A 23,093-nucleotide genomic window follows, 5' to 3' on the forward strand; every position below is an offset into this window, starting at 1 on the left:
TTTGTCAGGAACATAGGACAGTAGGCCTACATGTTGGAAATATGCAAGTAATATACACAATGCAAAAGTTACACAAGTTTCCATACCGACAGGGAGACAACGAGACGACCTAGTCATTTGCCACCCTACGGAAATGACGATTTTGCCATTTAAAAATTGGAAGTTTAGTAAAGTCGCTAAGCAGCGATTAGTTGAAGCTTAGAAGTAGCTCCAGTACTTACTTATTCATTTTTATAAGAATTTATAAATCCAATCTGTTGTATGACTTCAATTTGTCCTGACCAGAGCACTCAGTCTGTTCTAGGAAGAAATTAGCATTGAAGTGTTATTGAGCCTATAAGCATCATTATGTGAAATTTTGAGACCAAGAATTATGCTAGGTATGATTTCTTTTACGTGCTGTGCTGGCACTGCCTAGCACTAAGCAGTCTGAAGTTTTGAGGTTCATTGACAACTTCACAAGCTGTGCTTTATAAATATACGGTACCGTACTTTTACCTAACTTCCTCAAGTTGTCAAACGGATAAAATGAACGCAATTCTTAGTAGCTAGTAGCCTACACACCAATGTTGGGATTGATTCGCTATCAGTTTCTTCAATCTCTAGTTAGCATAGGCTATAACCCAACGGTTACAAAACCCGCCGACATGCCAACAAATGTCAGCGACAAATTAAATTAATTAATATAAGTTTTTGAAAAAATCTGCCGGACTTGGGTCGTTTTATTTTTATCCACAGTTATCAGACAAAAATACCCCTATCTACAGGTCGGTCACCGCCGGTTGCATCAACACAGTGCTCTATTGAGATGAATTTTTAATTAAGTTGGCTAGGCCTACGTAAAGAACTACGAAAACATTTTGCGTATGCCTAGGCTATATATTGTAATTATCGACCAAAGATTTTTTTTAATTTAACTTTTACTTGCCCTTTTAGACTCTGAAACAAACCAATACAAAGAAAAAGGAAAGTGGGGCTGAAAGGCGAAAGAGACGAGACTTGCAAGCAGCAGAAGCTGAAAAGTCAAGCAGACAAGCTTATGTCCGATTGATTTTGTCCAATAATTCACTTGGTAGTAGGCTACAGTAGACTATAGGGGAAGTGCGGGACCGATGGGTCACGGGGACCGAAGGGACAGCGCGATATCTTGCCCTCTAGTGAATAGTTTTTGGCAATATTGATTTTGGACACGAAATATGTATCTCAGGTTGCGCACGTGAAAAGAGTAGGATCTAGCTCAACTGTGTAAACAATGGCGGCAAAATATTAATTTTAAGACACTAAAATAACTTGTAGCTATATGATTAAAAAAAATCTGTGGAAAATATCAGACATAACAATGATTGACAATAAAGTTGTTTTAAATCAGTGATATAAGAAGCAAGGTTTGTGATACTAATGGAGTTTCAGATGTCAACAGCATGGACAGCAGAAAAATATTTTCCAAAATTGTTGATTGCGGGACCGATGGGACAAGGGCATTTTAAATAGGCATTTTAATTTGTCTTTCCAAACAATGAGGATGTTGCCTCAATTTCTCAAAAAGATAAAGAAAAAATAATCCTTGCCACAACCAGTTGATATGACAACACGCCTAAGCGGCATTCCACGTTTCTCAGAGATTGTTTCGTCTGTATAGACAATCTATACATGGATATTGCAATTGCTTACGAACATTTGACGAAGGAACTTGACTTTTCATGTTGATTTTTCACTTTTAATGTAAATAACCAATTTCAGTTCATAAAATCATTTTTTGTACTTCTTTTGTGCAATTTTGGATATGTCCCATCGGTCCCATAACACTGTCCTATCGGTCCCATAGGTATGGGACCCACGGGACAACCAACAACATTGATAAAATGTTGAATAACTCAATAACTAATTATAACATTTCAATAATTTTTACATCATAACTTGTAAGTCTGTGGATCTACAAACTATGAAAAAATGGACGACGTAGTATTTATGTTGGAGTCGCTATTAACAAATAAAAAAATCTGTCCCATGGGTCCCGCACCTACTACACACACAGCGTCAGATGAAAAAGTAATAAGCCGCGTTGGCTAGTTTTTATGTTAGAATAACTTGGAAAGGCGCAATAGCGCAGCATTCTATCAAATTGATTAGCTCTGCAGAGAAAACAAAATTTGCATGACGAAACAATCTCTCGTGACTGCCTTTGAACATTATAAAACAGCAATAATACATTGATTTATTTTCTTCACGATTTGTTCATAAAAGACTTGTATGCAATATTTAACTTAAATTGTTAAAAAGGGCGCACATTTAAACTTTGCCATGGGCGCCATTTTGCATAGATCCGCCACTCGTAGCAGTGGGCTACCGTGTCCGTAGGTTATGTTATTTTAAAGAAAAAATAATAAATAAACAAACTGTTTACTCGTCAGCAACAAAATAATTAACCCTGGCTAGCGGACATTTGAAAAAAAATTAGCCTAGAAATCAATTTTTATTTTTGAAATTAAAATAATTTGTTTGTTCATCTGAACAAAAAAAAATTGTTTGTTCATCAACTAATCCCACAAGTTGTACCAAACTGAAAGAATAACGTGAGCATTGACGCTCGAGCTGAAATGCAACAGCCCGCCGCATTTTGAAGTCTGTTCGGCAGCGTGATTCATGATCACTCACTGGAGACGACATGGGCATTGACGCTCGAGCTGAAATCCAACAGCGCGCCGCATCTAAAGCTTTTTTTTGCCGGCGTAAATTATTGCGCGTCCCGATGTATGAGGGTACGACATCGGGGGTACGACATCGGCAGGGGACGACATCGTCGCCACCCGGGGTAAATTACCCCCGGGGGGTAATTTGCCTGTTTTTGGGGGGTAACGAGACTCGATTTAGAAACAGTGAAGCAAGTGAAGGTCGTGAACTTTATAAAAGCAAAGGAATTGAACAACTGTCTTTTCAAGGAACTGTGCAAGAAGATGGTAGAAAGATACGAAGCATTACTGTACCACACAGAAGTACGATGGCTGTCTCGTAGCAAAGTGATAACCCGCCTGGTCGAACTTCGTGAGGCTGTCCATGTTTTTCTGATAGAAAAGAAGTCCGACTTGGCTGAATACTTCTCAAACCAACAGTGGATTTCTCATCTGGCTGATATCTTTGGTGAATTGAACAAAGGCAGTATTTCAATTCAAGGCAAGAATGCAATTGTGATCGACACCAAAGTAGCCGTAGTAGCATTTATCGCAAAGGTTAAATTGTGGAACAAGTGAGTTGGAAGAGGCACAGTGGCGCAGTTTCAGATGCTTGACATGTACCTCGAAGACAATGGACTTGATTTGACAGCGGCGTTGAACAGCGAGGACATAGCTGACCACTTAGGCCAGCTAGCCAAAAAGATAGACAACTACTTTCCGAATTTGGACACGGCTAGTCTCGAATGGTGCACTGAGCCTTTCACATGTGATGACAGCCAGGTGGATGATGACGACTTTCCGACTAAAGAAGAATTTATCACTCTCCAAATGAACGAAACGTTGAAACTTGATTTCAAGGGGAAATGCTTGGAACTCTTCTAGTCTAGCAGACTCCAGGACGCACCAACATTAGCGACACAGGCATTAAATATCCTGACATCTTTTTCAACAACGTATCGCTCTGAACAAAGATTTTTAACTGTCTTGGGAATGAAGACAAAAAAGCGCAATCCCCTGGATGTCGAAAGCGACGCAAGAATCGCCTTCAGTAGGCTACCACAAACCTCAGGATCACAAAGCTGGCAGCTGAAGTCCAGGCCCAACTTTCGGATTGAATGTTTACCACGCATTTTTATCTTGTATTCAGTATTGTATGGCATTTTGGTTGTCATAGTTAGCCTTTTGAAATACATAGCAATAAACATTTTTATTTTTGAAAATTGATCGTGGGGGTAATTGGCTCACTTCAAGGTGGAGTTTAAGGTAACAGCCAAAAAAAGGTTGGGAACCACTGGGCTACCACATACCTCAACTGCAAGTAGGGTTGCCAGAGGTTAATATAAAAAAGAGCCCAAGCTTATGCAAAAAGTAGCCCAATTTTTTTGGGGTTCTAAAATGGAGCCCAAATTGGAGCCCAAGCAAAAAAATAGGCTTTTATACAAAATTATTCCAGAACGCTTGATCATCAGTCCCAAATTGTAAGTGTTTTTTCAGTTCTTCACATCTTTCAGACAGATTCAATTCAATTCAATTTATTTTTCTTTGTCAGAATGCAAAAGAAATGATATTGTGAAAAAGAAAAGCAGTAACAAAACTAACAAAAGGAAAAGGTGGCAAAACCTTAATGGTTTAAGACGTGCATGAAAGGATCTAATATTGCGGTATATGCATCAATAAATATAGCCTAGTAAAGCACGGCCACCAAACCTGATACTTTAAAATAAGTTGATGAATTAGTTAAAAATCAGTTGCCTCCTCGTTCCTTGAACAACTGGAGCGTCAATTCTTAAAGCAATGAGAACACAACTGAACCCAACATCACAAAAACAAACTAATATACACAGTTACACACACATATTGAAATTACGTAACGGACTATCAAAACAAGGACTATTTACAGATTTCATACAGAAATAAAGTGTTCGCAGCAAAGATATTAAGTAGCCTATATATTGCAGAACAAATACATAATATGGCAGCTCATTATCAAGATAAAATAGTTAAAAAAGCTTTGTTTTTTAAATTAATTTTCTGCGCATGTAAGAGCATAAAAAGCATGACGATATAGCAGCGTGTTTTTGGTATTTCTAATAAGAGATTGGCAACCATGCATTCACTCAACTGTTTGTTAAAATAATTACAAACAAGCAGCCTACCGGTAGCCTATACCACACCAAGTAACACAAAAAATGGTTTAATTGCTTTTCGTGATGAGCTAACGCATCAAGAGAGTTCCCCTCAAGACCATCAACAGTTTTAATAGCCCACCTAAGTCGAGCAACGTAGAAACTATTTATTTTTTTACTCATAGCCTATAAATTGTTAAAAAAAATTCACTAGCCTTTTTTTCTCATCTCTCTACATTTGTAAAAACTTTAGGTGTCGCGACCATGCCATAACTGATTGTCATGCAGGCATCATGCACGTTATAGCGTCCGTGTTTTGTCGCTTAGCTACCTTTTTCTAGACCCCTGTTATGTTTGACATATTGTTTTTGGTTGTGATCGTCAGAAATAAAAACAAACTGAAACTGAACTGATGTCCACAGCAAAAACCTGGATCACTTAACCTTATATTGCCCAGGTGGTGCTGAATCAGCACCAAGCACTTCAAATGTGCTGTCGCGGCTTAACCACTGGCTCCATGCATCCAGATTTTTTTGACTTTTCCTAAATATCATCGAATTTTATTGTGTGTAAATTTGGGCCTCCAATGTCTTATACTTTTCATGCAAACATATGCATTTTGAAATGCAATTGGTGAAATTTTGCTAAATTGCTCTTTTCGGAGAAGACTGTGTGTTTCTTTATTGCTCATATGGAGCGTCGCGCTGGCCGAGAACTGTCTGAAAACAAAACCGCAAAAATGTATGACTCATTTTCTGGTTGGTGGTTTCTGCTTTAGCGTTGTCAATCAAAGATTTGTGCTGACGCAGGATTTTACTTCATACACAAACCTTTCATCCAATAACATCATATTGCTGCAGTAAATGTAACATCCCCAGGAAATGTTTAGAAGCGGCGTGAAAAACCGAAGTAAATTTTCTTGGTAGATTTCAATTTTTTTATCAAAACACTTGCTACTAATTTCATCGTTTGAACGCAACGCTGATCTTTAATCAATTTGCTAAATAAAAAATCTTTTTGTTTGCTGTGTGATTCATAGCAGTTGTAACTTATAACCTCACAATTCCTTGATCTTCAAACGCAATCTATGAATTCCTTTTCTAACAACAAAACTGTACATATTTATCTATTTTACCTTCAAAACTGGAAAGTGGCGATGACAATACAAAGAGCTTTCATTCAAAAACGTCATATCACTGCAAACTTGAATTTTCTCCAGTCGCCTAAATGTTCAAATGCCACTTGCAAAATGTAGGCTATCCACATTTTCTGGACAGATCTCAATTTTTCATGAAAGTGTTTGGTGAGAGTTTCATCGTTTCAACGCAAATGCTGATTCGGTCAATCTACCAAGTCCGCAATTTCTTTTGTTTGCGTTTGTAGACAATGAATCAACGTTATGAGAGCGAATTTGTTCGCTCTGCCATACCTAGAAAAAAAAACGAGCATTTACTCTAATAACGTACGGTTTTCGAAGTATTAGATCAGAACATTGATCACTCTTTGCTGTGTACGTGCTTGTTATTATTATTTTTTTGCATCGATCATCTGCTTTAGGTTACGTAACTCAAAGAAAATCATAATTTGTTGCCGTCATAATGCACCGGCTATAAAATCCATCACAGTAAAATCTTCCAAATATTTTTAAACCTTTGTCAATATTTTTAAACCTTTCTTCCACTGATTAAACATTAATGTCAACGAAAAGGCGCCAACTTTTACATAAGTGCTGAGAAGGAAGCATTTGAAGTGAGCGTTGATACCTTCTTGTAAATCGAGGAGGGCTGACGCCTATATCCATTAGGATTTAGGAATGAAGCTACCCTCTTTTTCCTAAGCATCGCCCAGACAGACATTTGCAGACGTTGAACCAAAGCTAAAAAGGATTAATTTGGTGGCTGGTCTTTCATGTTCATGTAAATATATATTTTTTTTAAGTCACAATCAGGGTCTCATTTTATAAGTTATTTTGATAATTATGAATCCATTTATCGAATGTGGGCAACAATTTCTAACATCTTTTATGCCTTTAACTTTCTAAAGATTTAGACAACTACGCTATACTTTAGAAAATAGACTGTATACATAGGTGACGTCAGCCGAGTGGCTTTTAGAGCGAAGCCTAACTTCCAGTTGTGGGCACTGGTTACTTTCAAAGTGATTGAGTTACAGTTACTTCGCTCAAAAAGTAACTAGTTTCAGTTACAGTTACCGTTTTGTTAAAAGTAACTTGTTACAGTTACTTTTCAAAGAAATGGATGTGTACTGACGTACAACTACTCTTCTTTGCATGAAGTACAAGTTGAAAAATACATGATAAAGGGCAAGACGATACTTTGTTCGTAGCTGTTGCCTAACTACAAAACAGCGACCACTCTGCTAGCTCTCCACATATTATAATGCTTCTAAAAATCCATAATCCAAGCCCAAAACGTACGCCTACCAAAAATAAAAAAATAAAAAATTGAAAAAACGACATGCCAAGGACACTCCGTACTTATAAGCAGAAGGCCGTGTCAATACTTTTATACCGGTATCTAAAATGAGCGAAGAAGCACAACATCAATTTCCTTTCAGAAACAACAGCATTTCAAAATGTTGATCGCTAAGCCCAGCTCGCTTTGGCTTCAAAATGTATTTTCCTTCCAAAGTCGCTATGTTCAATCTGCCGCGAGTCTCAAGCAGGATTTTATTTAGTCGTCATTGGGCAATTTGTTGCAATGCAAAATAAAACAGGCATACAATAGAAAATTTTAAATGCACAATATTATAAACTGCTTGTGCTGCATTGCAACACAAAATTTAATAATTCTCTGATCTTATTTTTGATTGAATAAATAATTGTGGCTGGACTATGAAATCGATGTAGTTGCAGTGACGTTGCGGTTTTTATGAGGATTTACCCAGCTACTAAAACGATGTATTTTTAGTACTGAGAAAAAAGTCTACAGACATTGAATCAATGCAAAATGCACAAATTTTTCTTGCCGGGTAGTGCTAGGCAAGTCGGCATGGACTTCAAAACTTATTTGAGGTTTATTCGTGCATTTTTTTAACTTCTGTGATGCTGCAAAAAATTCAACTGTTTTTTGCTATTACAATCTACTTTGTGACAAACGGTCCTACTCAGTACAGTTTCTTTTACTAAGTTAAACAAAACTTGACAACACCATAGAATAAATCAAAAACAAATATTTTCATTCTGGTGAGTGGAACAAACTGCAAGACGTTTTTATAAAAAAAAAGTGTCCAGAGTGTCGTGAAGATTCGTTTGACTCGCACAGAACAAGATACTTCTCAACAGTACAAAATTGTGTGAACCATAGGCTATAGACGAAACAGCTTGAATTGTTTCTGACTATCCTGAAAGACAACAGTGAAACCTTTTCAAGAAAAGCAATTCTACTATTGCGTTATTCAAAATCAGACTAACGTCTTCGGACGTTAAAATCCTAAAATCAACAGCTACATTGAGCGCTGACAAATACGTCGGCAAGAAAAACCGCAGACAGAAAAAATCTTAAAATCATTGTCAGCCTTCAGTCTCTCGAGAGAATGGAAACCGCAAACCGTGATGACGTCAAAGAGTGGGAAAAAACGAACATTTTTTCTTGATTGCAGTGTTTCTTTATTTTAAATGTGGTAAAAAAAGTACTGCTTATGCATTGCTTTGAATCAAGAGTATTTTAAGCAATTGAATGATAATTTTACAATTTTCATAACCCCAGATAAATTTTCTATCTGTTGTCAAAAGATGGTAATGATGAGACTCGTAATAAAAGAGTTATAAGCGCTTAAACTGGGTGCTGAATCAGCACCACCTGGGGATTCGGTGGAACTCAGAACCTAGGGATAATAGGGTTAAATTGCCAAGATTGCCAGATATTAAAGCCTAAACATGCATATTTTTGAAAATTGGCATCTTTAAACCAAATTGGTAACCCTACCTGACCGAGCTGGCCTCCAAAAACGCTGATCCTCAATGAAATATCTATGAATTAGGTAAAAATCTTAAACATGATTTAATTTTTACATAAAAAGTTATATTATATTTTTTTTTAAAAGTAGCCCAATTGGGCGCCAGCCAAAAAAGCGCGCCCAACGCGAATTTTTGGCGCCTGGAGAAATCAAAAGTAGCCAATTGGGCGTAACAGCGCCCAATCTGGCAACCCTAACTGCAAGCACCAGTAGCCCATCGCAGTTCCAACCTGCTACCAAGCGGTAGGCACTTTAACATGCAGATATCCAACCTGTCATGAAGAGCGTAGCTTCTGATTGGTTCTTGGTTCACGAACCAATCAGATGTTGTCCAATTGTGACCATTCCAGCATTCAGCCGTAGAGTTGATTATTACTTTGAACATTGTTCGATATATAGGCCACAGAAGAAAAAAGGGCTATAGGCCTAGCAGTGGTGGGAATCAAACCCACGTCAAGGAAATGACTACCACCGCCTTAACCCTCTGCGCCAAGTCAACCGATGGCAAACCGATGACTTAATTTAGCTAGAATTTGCGTTTTTCCTTTGTTCGTCTTAAACACAACCTTGATGACGTCATGAACAACGTAACATTTGATTGGTTAGTGGTTTATTAGAAATCTGCTTGTTAAAGTGCCTACCTTACCAAGCATCTAGTAGCCTACCAATCATGGGTTCCTTCACGGCCCAGGTAACTTGTCCTTCCACGGGAAGGTCAGATAATATTCTTTTTGTAGTCACGACAGTCAAAGGACTAAACTTGCAAGGTAGTGATGCAAGTTCTTTAGGAATTTCTATCGATAAGATTGTAGGGACCCGCAATGTAATTTCCATTGTTTTTAACTTTCTACAAAATGTAATTCTCCCATAACATTTATGTTTCTTAAAAAACTCACTTGTTGTGCACAAATATAATTTTGATAAATCATTTTCTACTTAAATAACCTTCTACCCGTAGCTTTCTCAAGTGATTCTGTGCAATGGCAATTCATCGCTTTCAATCTTCTCCGCTTTAACAAAAACGTTATATCTGCAGTTTACCTCTGCAACGGAATCTCACCAGGAGTTCACCCTAGTTCGTAAACATATTGTTGAAATTTGCCAATTTTCAATTATAGGCTACATAACTGCTTGCTTTTTCCTTTTTCTGAAAGTGCTTTATATCGCCTACCTCTGCACAAAACAATTTTTACACAGATAACATAAAAGATAAAATAACATAAATTAGTGTATTTCTAAATTCAAAATCTAAATGCAATTCGAATTCACGAATAAAAGAAATTACTTGAGATTCATTGCGTTACGGTACCTCTGTGCCATCGAAGCTTTGTTACGCCAGCAGCGTATCTGCTGTCTTCAGTGGAATAAACATTTAATACAAATAAAACGTAAGTTAGAACCCCTGCAAGTTCCTTCTGTCTTAACTATTCTACTTTACAGAACATGCGACAAGCCTGATAAGAGTCTGGAGAAAGCATGCTCCCTCTTATGTGACGGGTTCAAAGATGTTTTTAAGCCTGAACTCGGGTGCTTACGAGATTATGAACTAGACAGATTTTAAGTCTGATGCTAAACCTGTTTTTCTCAAACCTAGGACTGTATCTTTCGCGATAAAGGAAGACTTAGCACAAGCATATGACTCGGGCATTGCACGTGGTGTATGAACACCAGTTCACTTTTGCGATTGGGGCACACCGGTTGTTCCAGTCCGTAGGCCTTCAAACTTTTCAGAAGCGAAGGCCAAGTTACGCATAGGCCTATGTGGCGATTATTCAGTCACAGTGAACCCTTCCTTGGAGACTCATCGTCACCCGTTACCAGGGCACCGGAAAGATTTTTCACTGGGGGGGGGGCAGGATTATGAAAAAAGGACACTTTTCAGGCGAAAAGGCTAATTTTTTTAAAAGTTTTAGGATAAGATATAGCCTAGCGATAATGTTCATCTATCAGCTCATTATTGAGTAGCCTAATGATATAAGTGTCCTGTATATGAAGAACAATGGCACTAAAAGGCATCATGCTATGATGTACCGTAATCTGTAACCTACTAGTAGCCTACTTAGCCTACCTACTGTGATACAGAATTTTGTGTCGTGAATAGTATTTTGAGGCAAAAATGAAAATTGTAATTAGGCTAAAAGCGAATAGCAGAAATTGTTATATTGCAAAATGTGCAGTAGCTTACATGACCTCAAAAGGGCACCATTGCTTCCCCTGCCCCCCATCCACAGAAAAGTTGAGGGCAGGGGGGCATCCGCCCCCCCCCCCATTCCCCCACGCATCCGGCGCCCCTGCCCGTTACCCTTAGGCTACCAGAAGACTTACAGTAATGCAAAAGTTGGGTGGTGATTATGATTTCAGCAAGATAGACTTGGCTGATGCCTACAATCAGATTCGACTTGGTCCTGACAATCGAAAACGACTCGCATTAAGCACTCACCGTGGCGTACTTTTACAAAATATTTTACCATTTGGCATATCTTTTTTTCCAGGTTATTTTCAGAAGATCATGGACAACCTTACAGCCGACCTTCCAGGGGTCGCAGTCTACTTAGACGACATTCTTGTCAGTGGCACTACTGCTGAAGAGCATCTCCAGAATCTTAGACGGCTCCTCGATCGACTTCACTCAATGGCCCTGAGGTGTAGAAAAGACAAGTGTAAGTTTGAACAACCTCAGGTAGAGTATCTCGGACACATTTTGTTCAGGCAGGGCATCTCCAAAGGTCCGAAGGTAAACGCCATACTGGAGATGTCTGCTCCCACTGACGAATCTTCTCTTCGTTCGTTTTTAGGTTCCTTACAATTTTATTCGAAGTTTCTACCGTTAAACGCTTCCACAGTAGCAGAACTACTATACCATCTCACGAAGAAGGACATTCCTTGGAGATGGGAAAAACAATAGGAAAGCGCTTTTGTTAAGCTTATAAGCATTATCTTTCTACTGATGAAGTTATTCTTACACATTTCAATGCGTCACGTCTAGTAGGTATCGCATGTGATGCTTCTAGTGTGGGCATCGGTGCTCAGGCTCGCAACCAGCAAATATTTTAGGGGAGGGCATTTAATTTTTATCAAAGAACAAACATTAAAATGATGCATTGTGACATTGTTATGTTAATGTCCACGCCCATTGATAGAGTGTGTGGCACTACCATGTTACGGTTCAGTGGTCATAACTTATGTCAATCACGTTTTTGTTTAGTAGGCTACAGCATTAAAGGAAACTAGCCTTTGTAACCCTTTCTCATTTAGCTATGATTACCCAAGGAAGAAAATTAGGATAATACAGTAGGCCTAATGTGTTCAGTCGATTACAAATAAAATACAACATCTGTAGGCTACGAACTGCATTGGCACGACTGGAGTCATAAATTAATCAATAACATATATTTACATCAACATAAACAAACAGATAGGCCTACATATGAATAAACTCAACACGGTAATTACAAATTACAATCCTGAAACATTTTGTTGGCTCAACAAGTTTTTATGTTTGTAGGCCTAAAGAAGTTGACTTTGCAAATGCAAAATGACATTTTAATTTAGAGCATAATGTCTAACTTTCTACTTGATTTGGCAAGTTCGTTTAACACCAATTCCGCGCTTGGAATTTAAGTAGGCTACGATGGATTTGCATGAGAGCTAGTCCAGAAAGCCTGCCCTGCCCCATAGTGCTTCTAAGGTAACTTTTCAAGCGTCGTAGACAGCTAAACGTTCTTTCTGCAGAAGCAGTTGTGACTGGAAGTGTAGCCAAAATTATCAAGAGTTTGTAAATGTTTGGATAAAACTCTTTTTGGGATTCTATTGCTGACACCGCATCAATCGCACTTGCTGGCCTTTCACTTTCAAGAATTCGTTCCCACTTAATTTTCCACCTGGCAAGTTCATCTATCATGGCTTCGCAGTCAATGTCTCCTTTGTAAAATTGTACTGTATTGTCAATGTCACTATAGGCTACCTCGTTGAAGCGACGTTTCTAGGCACAATGAGTTGAATTTGGGCAGTTGTTTTAAAATGCTCATGAAATCTTCCTTGCAATTCTTGTATAAGGCCATCTACATACGGTATGTATACAGAATGACGATAGAAATCTTCGGATCATTTGTCTCGTAGTTTTCTCTCATTGGTTGGCGACCAGCTTTCCTAGGTATTGTTATTGCATCTAGAAGCAGCTCTTGGGCCTTAGAATACATTGTTTTGAAATCAGCAACTGCATTTTCTCTGCAATCAAATACAACTGCTTGAACTCCGCTAATTTCCTTTGCACACTGTGTGAGGTCCATATTTGGAGATTGAAGAATTTTAGAAATCGGCAAAAGTAATCTTGAAAATCTGGCGCACACACAAAGAGATACAACAAATTTTGGAGAGAGCATAGCACATAAATATTGCGGTGCCTTGGGAGCAGCAGTTGTATCTGACCACTCTGTCATTCCTTCAAGTGTGTCAAGCACGACAGGAAACATTTCCACAAATTTTGTGACATTCTTGTGACGATCCACCCACCTGGTTTGGTTTCACACAGGCGTGTGAGTGACTTACTCCTACATGCACCCGAAATGGATTCACTGCTCTGTTGCAATGCTTTCATGCACTTTGCTGAACCTCTAACAAATGTGGTGATGTCCTTAATTGTGCTCACGTAATTAGATATGGCAGCTACACTGGAAGCCTTACAAACAACCAGATTCAATACGTGTGAAGCACAGTGCATATATAGTAGGCTACACAGCAGTAGGGTACTGTCTTTTTACATGTGCCTGCACACCATTAACCCTTTGCTTTTCAACGTTTTTTTGGAAGTTAACTGCTCAAGGGGGGGCCGTTTTTGGATCAAATTCAATCAGCTGTTACGTGTTATCCGCTGATGCTTCTTCAACAGAAGTTGCACTGGTGTGAAAGCAAATCATTTGTCTATAAGTTTGAAAAGTCATTATTTTAAAATTTTATATGTTAAACTTGATATTTCAATTTTTGCAAAGGTACCCAAAAACGACAATTTTGATTTAACTTGCCGCTATTTAATTACCGTGCTAATCCGATTTCATGCAAACTTCTAAATAACAAAGAGCTCGATCGAACGCACGAAGTGTGTGTGCGGTGTGCCGAATCATTGCATTGATTAGAATTTACGACTTGCGACCAAATCTTATTGTAAGCTACTCACTGATTCTAAAATAGTTACAATCAGAGTAACATTGTTACACGAATTTGAAAAAAAATCAAAACTGCGTTTGTTGTCTTACATTTTTATCCTAAACTAATGCATTCCGAAACTCATGGCTAGCTTCTAGTTTTATGGAACCAAATTTTTCATAAGTAACAGCTTAGCCTGCTTGAATAGCTGTTTACATCTTCGTTTGTGTATTTTAGGTCTACAATTGAGTTTGTAGTATGAATATTTTTAGTAGAGAGAAGACAATTGAACATGTTGTTGAAATTATCTGAAATTTCTAAGTTCAAATTAGGTGCTTTTGAAATTGTGGATTTGTGTCAAGTCGCATCACAAATATCATGCAGGCCACATCATAAGTCATTTCGCTTACGGGTGTTTATAAACATGACTCATAAATTACATCAACAAAAAATACAGCATTTACATCAACAAAGCTAAGTTCGAAGCTCACTTTTTATTGAAGATTGTGTCAATCAATTTGAAAATACATTTTTAGTCCGCCAGCGTCGAAATAATGCAACAGCGAATTGAGGAACATGCGTAAACAAAGGAAATGTGAAATTACCCACAGTCAGCAAATCTACATAAATTTAACGTTTACAAATGTTGAATCAATGTAAAAGGACTGGATTGCTGACTGGGTCCTTATTGTTTGAAGCACTAAAAATACGCGTAAAAGCGACAACATCAGCAAGGCAGTGATTATGTTTCTGGCCAAAAAAAAAAAAATAACTTTTGACTTCAAAGATAAAAATGATTATAATGAAGCTTCAAAGTTTGTCGTAAAAAATTTTACAGAGATACAATAAACATAATCATTTTGTGCCAGATTGTGAGAAAATTTCCTAGATTCTTTCCAACCATTTGCAGGATTGCAAATTATTTTCCATAACTTTATATTACTAAAAAATGGCTTCTTTGTTGAAACGACCGGCTACAATTCTATAAAAAATTCTTAGGCCTACTACATTGAAGTAATGAAATTTTTTTTGTGATTTTGCTGATGACGTTTTACAATATCCGAGAAGTAAAAAATAATAATGATGAATTATTTTACAAAACCGTGGTTTGCAAGTGCTTCACAAAAAATTGTTGGGGGAAAATTTACTATTAGACGTAAAACGTTTGTAAAAGAAAATTGTCGATTTACGTATTTATAATGTTTATTGCGCTGTTATCGAATTATAAACTGCCTGTAGGCTATTGTCTACCTTTGTAGTTGCCGGCCAGCTTAGAGCAGCATGCAAACTAAGCGTTTATGGTATTTGCATCGTGTTATGATTCTCGAAAATTTCCCACAAGGTCTTTATTTTTATCGTGATATTTTCTGCCTCTTCTGTCCTAAACTTGAAGTTATTGTGCAGCACAATCCACATCGGTTTTTAGACTCAGTCTTCATTGAAAATCTTTTGTGTGGTGCATCATTTCAAGTAGTGTCTTCCCCTAAACTGTTACACAAATTGCCCAGAACCAGGTTGATTATTATGTATCTTACAGCAGTTGAGAGCCCGTTTATTGTATGTGTGGAATTATTACTGTAGATGTCTGACTAAATTCATGCCAAAGTCGAGCAAATTCTGCTTTCGGGATCCTTGCCGTTATTTACGGTATTTTTTGTTGATAAGTTTAGGCAGCATTTTTCCAAGATAAATGAAGACATCGGTATTGTTCGTCACTTAGATTTAGTTTTCTCAGCATTGTTTATTCATTCTTTGATCCACTAGTTTCTCCCACTTTTGGTATAATTGGATCGTTTATAAATGGCGGGTCTTCACAATAGCCGGCCTCTTATATATTGGCGCAACGTATTCAGATGTTGAATCAATGATGAAAAAAGCTGATTTGTTGTTTGTCTTATGTGACGCCTAACTTTATGCCTCGTCTACAGTACAAAATATTTTGTAATGTACGTTGTGTACATTGTACATTTTGTTTGTAGGCCTACATTACAAAATATTTTGTAATGTAGATGAGGCATTATCATCTTTATTTTGCGCTTTTTGGAACAAAACACAGTGCACTGTGAAACAAAAATACAGGACATAACAACAAGTAGGCGACATAAAGCATTGAAGGGACGCCAACGAGTTAGCTGATATGTGTAAATGGAGCCTATCTCATACTTTTGAGTGTATCTCACAATTACTGTTTGCAAAAACGCCATTTCTCCGGCTTCTCCCAAAAGCATTTGCAGTGATACATTTCCTCAATTGCAAGTTTTGTCAATGAGAGCATTTCCATAGAACGTTTATTTCGAAACCAGGTTTTCGTGTCTTTATCCAAGAGAAGATTTCTTATTGTAACGTTTTTTATTCGTCAATGAATATTATCTGCTTGAAACAACTGTTTTGAATAGTTTGTGGCCTCCATAGCCTACTATTTTGATCGTGGATTGCTATTCTTCTTTGTAGAGCTGATAACGCAAAAAACGTTTGCTATTATTGTTTCTAATTAACAGCTTTGCGATCACTGGCTTTTCTTTGTAGCATAAGAAATAACGCGCTTTGTATTATTGAGGTCAAACCAAACAAAAGAAAGCAAGAGGATGCTTCTCTCTGCTCGCGCATATCGATGCACGAAGCAATTATGAGCTTATGGCTTGTCATCGCAATGTAATCCATTTCACGCTTTGCTGGAAGTGAGCTAGAAATAGCAAAAATTCACCAAAATCTTGAATTTACAAGAAAACTACACAACTTTTAGCATCAAATTTAATATCATCAGATCCGCCTGGCAATTTTAGGAAAAGTCAAGAAAAACCAAGTGCATGGCGTTACTGTGCTTCAAATAATTAAAGGAAATATGAGGGGGGGGGCCAAATCTGGCCTCCCTTTGAGGAGCAAAGTGTTAACGTACCCTTTCATCGATGCAGATAATGAGGATGCCAGCTTAATTTATCGAACAAAGTCGTTAGCATGGCTTCCAACCAGCGTAGCCTACTTTCGGTTTCGATAGTCTACACTCTACACTACAGAATGGCTGTAAGTGTACGACGTACGTCTATTCATAGTACATTTCATACTGCATAGAACGCTTAAAATTTTTTAAAAAAATTTCGGGGGGCAAATGCCTCCAATGCCCCCCCCTGGTTGCGGGCTTGTCGGTGCTACTTTGTTTCACCGTTACCCAGATGGCATAGAACGGCCTATAGCAAACGTTTCAAATATATTAACAGCCTCTCAGAGAAACTATAGTCAAATTCAAAAAAGAGGCTTTGTCGATAATTTTTGCGCTAAAGAAATTCTATCAATATCTTTTTGGTAGATCATTCACTTGGTCACTGATCATAAACCATTGCTTAGTCTTTTTGGCCCGACCAAATCGACACCTTCTTTGGCAGCAAATCGTTTGGCTCGTTGGGCACTCTTTTTGTTGCAATTTATATACAGTACACTATTGAGTACAGGAAGACGGAGGATCGTCAAAACGCTGATGCTTTGAGTCGCTTACCAGCAGGAGGGGATAAAGTCTTCGATGAAGAGGAAAGTGCGGATGGCATTGACATCGTCTGCGCTATCGATGCTTTGGATTTGCAGGTCCAGACCCCAAATGCTGCCTCACTACGTAAAGAATCTTCTAAAGATCCTATCATTTCCACGGTAATGCGTTTCATTCATAAAGGATGGCCGCTGGCCGGTCAAGTCTTCTCCACAAGACCCGGTCGAACCATTTCGTAAGTACGCAGACTCTCTTTCTACTTGTTACGGATGTCTACTTTACGGTTCCAGAGTGGTCATCCCGTCCAAACTTTGTCATTCCTTCCTTCAGTTGCTTCATGAGGGACGTTTAGGCATTGAGAGAATGAAGAAGTTGGCAAGAACGTCCGTTTACTGGCCAAACATCGATCGAGACATAACGGAACTTTGTCACAAGTGTAGTACCTGTGGCGAATACCAACCGCAATATAAAACATGTCCAATCATGAACGGTTCCAGAAGCACCGTGGAGTCGTCTACACATAGATCATGCGGTAGAATTCATGGGTTACCATTGGTTACTCAGCATTGATGCTTTTTCTAAATAGCCTACCCATGTATTCATGCTACTACTTTCTTATGGTACACATCACGAGAGGGGTATGGTACACATCACGGGTGCCCCTTACTATCCGGAAACCAATGGAGCGGCGGAGCGCCTTGTACGTACGTTCAAGCAAGCACTTCGCAAATCTTCCCTACCCCCGAAACAAGCCGTCTTGTAGTTCCTACAGCAGTATCGACGCACGCCCACTCTGAGTGGCTAGGCTACTCTCCAAGCCAATTAGCCTACTCAACAATCGTCAGATTCGAACTAAGATCGACACGCTTCTCCTCACATCGTCTCAAGTGGTACCAAGACAAAACACACGCAACACGGACGCCTCTGAAGGTACAAAATGACATTTTTAGCGACAGGGCAGAATGACATCAAGCGACAGGGCAGCCGGATCTTCCTGGTACGTCTACTACCACACGGTCCGACGTGGAGGCGCCATATGGATCAACTTCAACCTCGCTATGCATCATCGGAAGACCAGGAGCCGGAGAAACTCCTACACCAACGGTTGACTCTTCCGCTGTTTTCTCCTCAGCTCGACCGGATTCGGACGAGACACCTGTAGTACCGGAATTCGGGCCACACAATCCACGAAGGTCGAGCTGTCGCTGCAGACCTCAGGCTCGTTTCCGACTTTGAGTTTTAATTGTTTAATCCGGTGTCTTGTTCATTTTTTATCTTTGTGTATAAAAATTATCGGGAGGTGTTATAGTCGTTATTTTATTTACGTTGATAACTTGATATTATGTAACTTGTGACCTGCCTCACTACATAATTACATTCAGCGTTTTCTGGTACAGACGCTGGAATTGATTATCACCTCATTGCGCGTGTAATCAATCTTAAAAGCGTTCTGTACCACGTTCCTCAGTTGATTGTTTTGCGTTTCTTTCTTACTATATATTGCGTTGCTTTTATACACTGGATCAGTAAGAACAAGAACCAGCTCAGTGGCCGAGTGGTTTCGCCTTCGGCTCTGGTAGATCTGAGATCGATTCCAGGTCGGGTCAAACCGAAGACTTTAAAAACGGTACCGATTGTGTTCTATCCTGCATAGCGCAGTGAGAATGAATCGGGTGATAATGTGATAACATCGTAAACCTGAAATAAATTAAAAATGAGCCCTGTCGCTGAAAGACCTTAGCTGTTGTAGAGCGACAATAAATAAAACCATAACATTATTATTATTAGTAAGAACAAGAACCAGCTCAGTGGCCGAATGGTTTCGCCTTCGCCTCTGGTAGATCTAAGATCGATTCCAGGTCGGGTCAAACCGAAGACTTGAAAAACAGTACCGATTGTATTCTATCTTGCATAACGCAGTGAAAATAAATTGGGTAAATAATAATAATGTCACTTTTTATATAGCGCTGTATCCATCGCAGAATGCGTTGTTCCTCAGCGCTTTACAAAGCAGACAGGGTCAATGCAGCCGTATAGAGGCGCAACTGAGTACATTATCACCCGAATCCACTCCATTGCTCAGTGCCAAGCAGGAATTAGATTCAGCACCATTTTTAAAAAGTCTTTGGTATGACCCGACAAGGTATCGAACCCATGCCTACCGATTCAGAGGCGGGCGCACTAACCACTAAGCTCACCGATTACATCGTAAACCTGATATAAAAAATTAAAACATGAGCCCTGTCGCTAAAAGACCTTAGCTGTTGTAGAGCGACAATAATAAAACCATAACATTATTATTAGTAAGTACAAGAGGTAAATGGATTTTTATGTTGCTTTAACGATTGATGACATGGAATCAGCGCAACAAAGGTGAATTTTTAGCTAAGAATGGATGGGAGTACCTACTTCTACACAAATCAGCGCAATTTACTACAAGTCTTACGTCACAATGTCTGGCTTTGATCTCCGAGTGATATTGATAAGACGAGGTTGATTTACAAAATTAAATTATACGAGTAGGCCAAGTTTTAGTATCAGCCTACAGTAAGAAAGAAAAGGCCCAGGGAAAATTCTGTCAAGTGAGAATGAATATGATGAACCTACTTGCTCTTCATCACTTTCGCTCACATGACACACAAACGCTAAGCCCGAAGGCGTGTTGCCGAATGCAATACTTTCAATGGGGGGTCTGGGGGGCCTCCCCCAGAATTTTTTGAAAAACACTTCCAATTTGGTGCGCTCTGAGAGCATTTCCAAAACAAATCAAAAATAAAAATCTGTCAAATTGTGCTTCGCCTATGTCGTGATCATACATCCATTTAATGTTTAGAAGTCATGAACAATCTTAATTTTAACGTTGCAGGACCAAAATCCTGTGCTAGACATGGAATAATAGTTGTCTAAATATTTAATTCGTCATGAATGTTCATTCTCAGATATTCAGTTAGGCTTACACTACAAAAACTAACACTTAGGCCTAAACATTACAACCGCAAGCAATTTGTACAAAAAGCTGGATAAGTTTGCCTCCTGCGTATAGAAGTTTAACAAACTAAATATTGCATCCGCAGTCTGCACCTGAACGTTCATTGGCGAAATAACGTTATATCAACGTAAAAACTGTAACAACTGTAAAAAGTAAAACGCAACTGTAAAAAGGGCAAATGCATGACTATGAAAGCTAGTAGGCTAAAGTAGGGGAGATTGGGGTTAGGTGGAAAGTTTTTTTTTTAAAGTGGAATTTAAAACAATTGGTACATAACCTGACAACTTGAAGTGGCATAAATTATCACCTATGTTGTCCACCATTAGAGCATTTTCCAACTAGCCCCATTGGCATATGACAAACTATTTTCCTAAAATATTCAAACATGGTTCATTTGACTAAAATTTGTTTATTTCTTGGTGTTGTAGAACACCTACAGCTGACACACACCAAAAAACTTTTGCCTATTTTTAACGACATCGACGCAAAAGATGTTTCTTAAAGCGCCAAAAATTTTACTTCGAAAATAAGAAAATACAAAATTGTCTGCCAAACAGGCATAACTTGACTCAACAAATCGAAACTAACATGGATTATGTGTTTTTATAAACTACATCACATGGTGGCAGTAAATATTTAAAAAATTTATCGAGATTTTAAAAAATGATAATTTTTCAACTAACCCCGCCTTCCAACTAACCCCACTCTCCCCTACATGGCGAGGAGACATCAAAAAACAGCAACAATCTTTCGCCTTTATGATGCTGTGCTGTGTACCGTGACGAGAGGCCATTCTGTGCGTATGACGAGTTAGTCTAGCGGTTGTACGCATTGACGTCACTGGGAAAGCAACTCTAACCATAACACATCTGATTGGCTAAGCAGCTGGTGACGTTTTGTTAAACGAGTGTGGATTGGATAAAACGAAGGCGTTTTTTGACGTTTTTGAACGTGCTGCGTTTTTGAACCTGGAGCCTCAGTGGTTGTTTCTGACAGGAGCGTTTGCGTTAATTGGCATTTATAGGCAAGACATGCGGTTTGGTGAGGACTTAGACTACTCACAAGCGTTACGAGTAATTCTAGTCACGAACACAGTAATTTTCAAGTTAAAATAGACGTGATAAAAATAATAAGAAGTTAAACCTAGAATTCAGTCATTATATTTTGCATAGTTTTCGCTCAGGTAAGCACTGCTTTCCTTGCTTTCCCTCACCGATCGTCACTGCCTATTTCCACAAATGTTTTGAATATTCGTTTTAAACTTATATTATACTAAGATATTGTCATTGAAGATATATTTTGGACTGCTAACTTTAGGCCTACCATATTTTCATCGCTTAAAAAGAGGACTCGTTTCGCCAACGGGTAAAATACAAGTAGAACGTTAAGTATGAAGAATGTTTTACATCCTTTTGGATAATTATAGGCGTATGCAAGAAAAGTTACAGCAAAAAACAGACACAAATAACCCAGACAAATTTGTTTATCGCAAGCCGATTTGTTGCGATAAAATAAAAATGTGATGTGATAATGTATAATAAAAATGTAATAAATTAGGCAGTATCTGCAGGTAGCCATGCCTTAACTTTTTTCAGAAAAAAAGATCAGCTTTAACAAAATCATAAAATTACTTGCTTGAAATATAATTGTAGTTGTACTGTATAGGCCTACAGCTGTTAATGAGATGCTATAAAAGACAGACTCAACTAAAAGGAGCCTACTATTGTGACTGCATCATAGATTAAATTCATTCTACATTTACACCCACATAAGTTGTAAGCATACACGCCACAATTTATTTAAAAAATAATATTTTTGAAATATTTATGTTAGGCTATGCACAGTGCACATTGGATATTTTTTCGATTTGTTTCATTTAACAAATTAGCCAAACTATTAGCCTATATCCGTAATCAGCAACGTCTACAGGCGCTAAACAATACAAAATAGATCTGAGTAAATTAAACAATGATTTATTGTAAAAGTGTGAGAAGCTTAAAATGTAAATATGTCCAACTCTTTTGCAAGTTTTTGCGTTTTTTAATGATTTATTTCTTTGTGATTTAGCCTACTCCATTTTTTTTTAAATCCCAATTTTTTATTTTCATAAAGTTGTTGATCAGATCTCATCAAATGAGGAAATTCTCTCGCAACTGTTGCATTGGATTTGCAGTTTCACTCGCACTCATCGCTGACCACTATTTGGCTACTTAAGACAATCGCAAAGAAATGTAGTAGGCTATATGTTTCAATGAACGTCTAAGATTGTTTAGAAGCGCAGATCAAATAGTAGCCTACGTCAATGTTTTTATGAAAATCTGTTTTAAAAATCAACCATGTTGCATTGGTACAGAAATGGTTGGAAATTGCGAAAAAGTCACATAACAATCAAATCCTGTAGAAAATATGAGCAAGAAAACTGAAAACGTAAAAAAAGAGGACATTTGAGCATTTTTGGCTGTCCTCGAAGGACAATTTATTTTTCTTCAAAAAAGAGAACAAATCCTCTTAAAAGAGGACATATGGTAGAGAGAGAAACCTTGTCTGTTGCGACAATAGTACGGTACAATTATACACAATACGAATAAAATAGTAAGTACCATAGCTATCTAAATACCACAACAGACAGGAAGCAGCGAAAGACTATATCACTATATCAGTCATCGAGTCAGCTGTTTCCCAGTTCTTAATGTGACAAATGTCAAGCA

This window comes from Aplidium turbinatum, chromosome 1, assembly GCF_918807975.1.
Source record: "Aplidium turbinatum chromosome 1, kaAplTurb1.1, whole genome shotgun sequence".
Taxonomy (NCBI): Eukaryota; Metazoa; Chordata; class Ascidiacea; order Aplousobranchia; family Polyclinidae; genus Aplidium; species Aplidium turbinatum.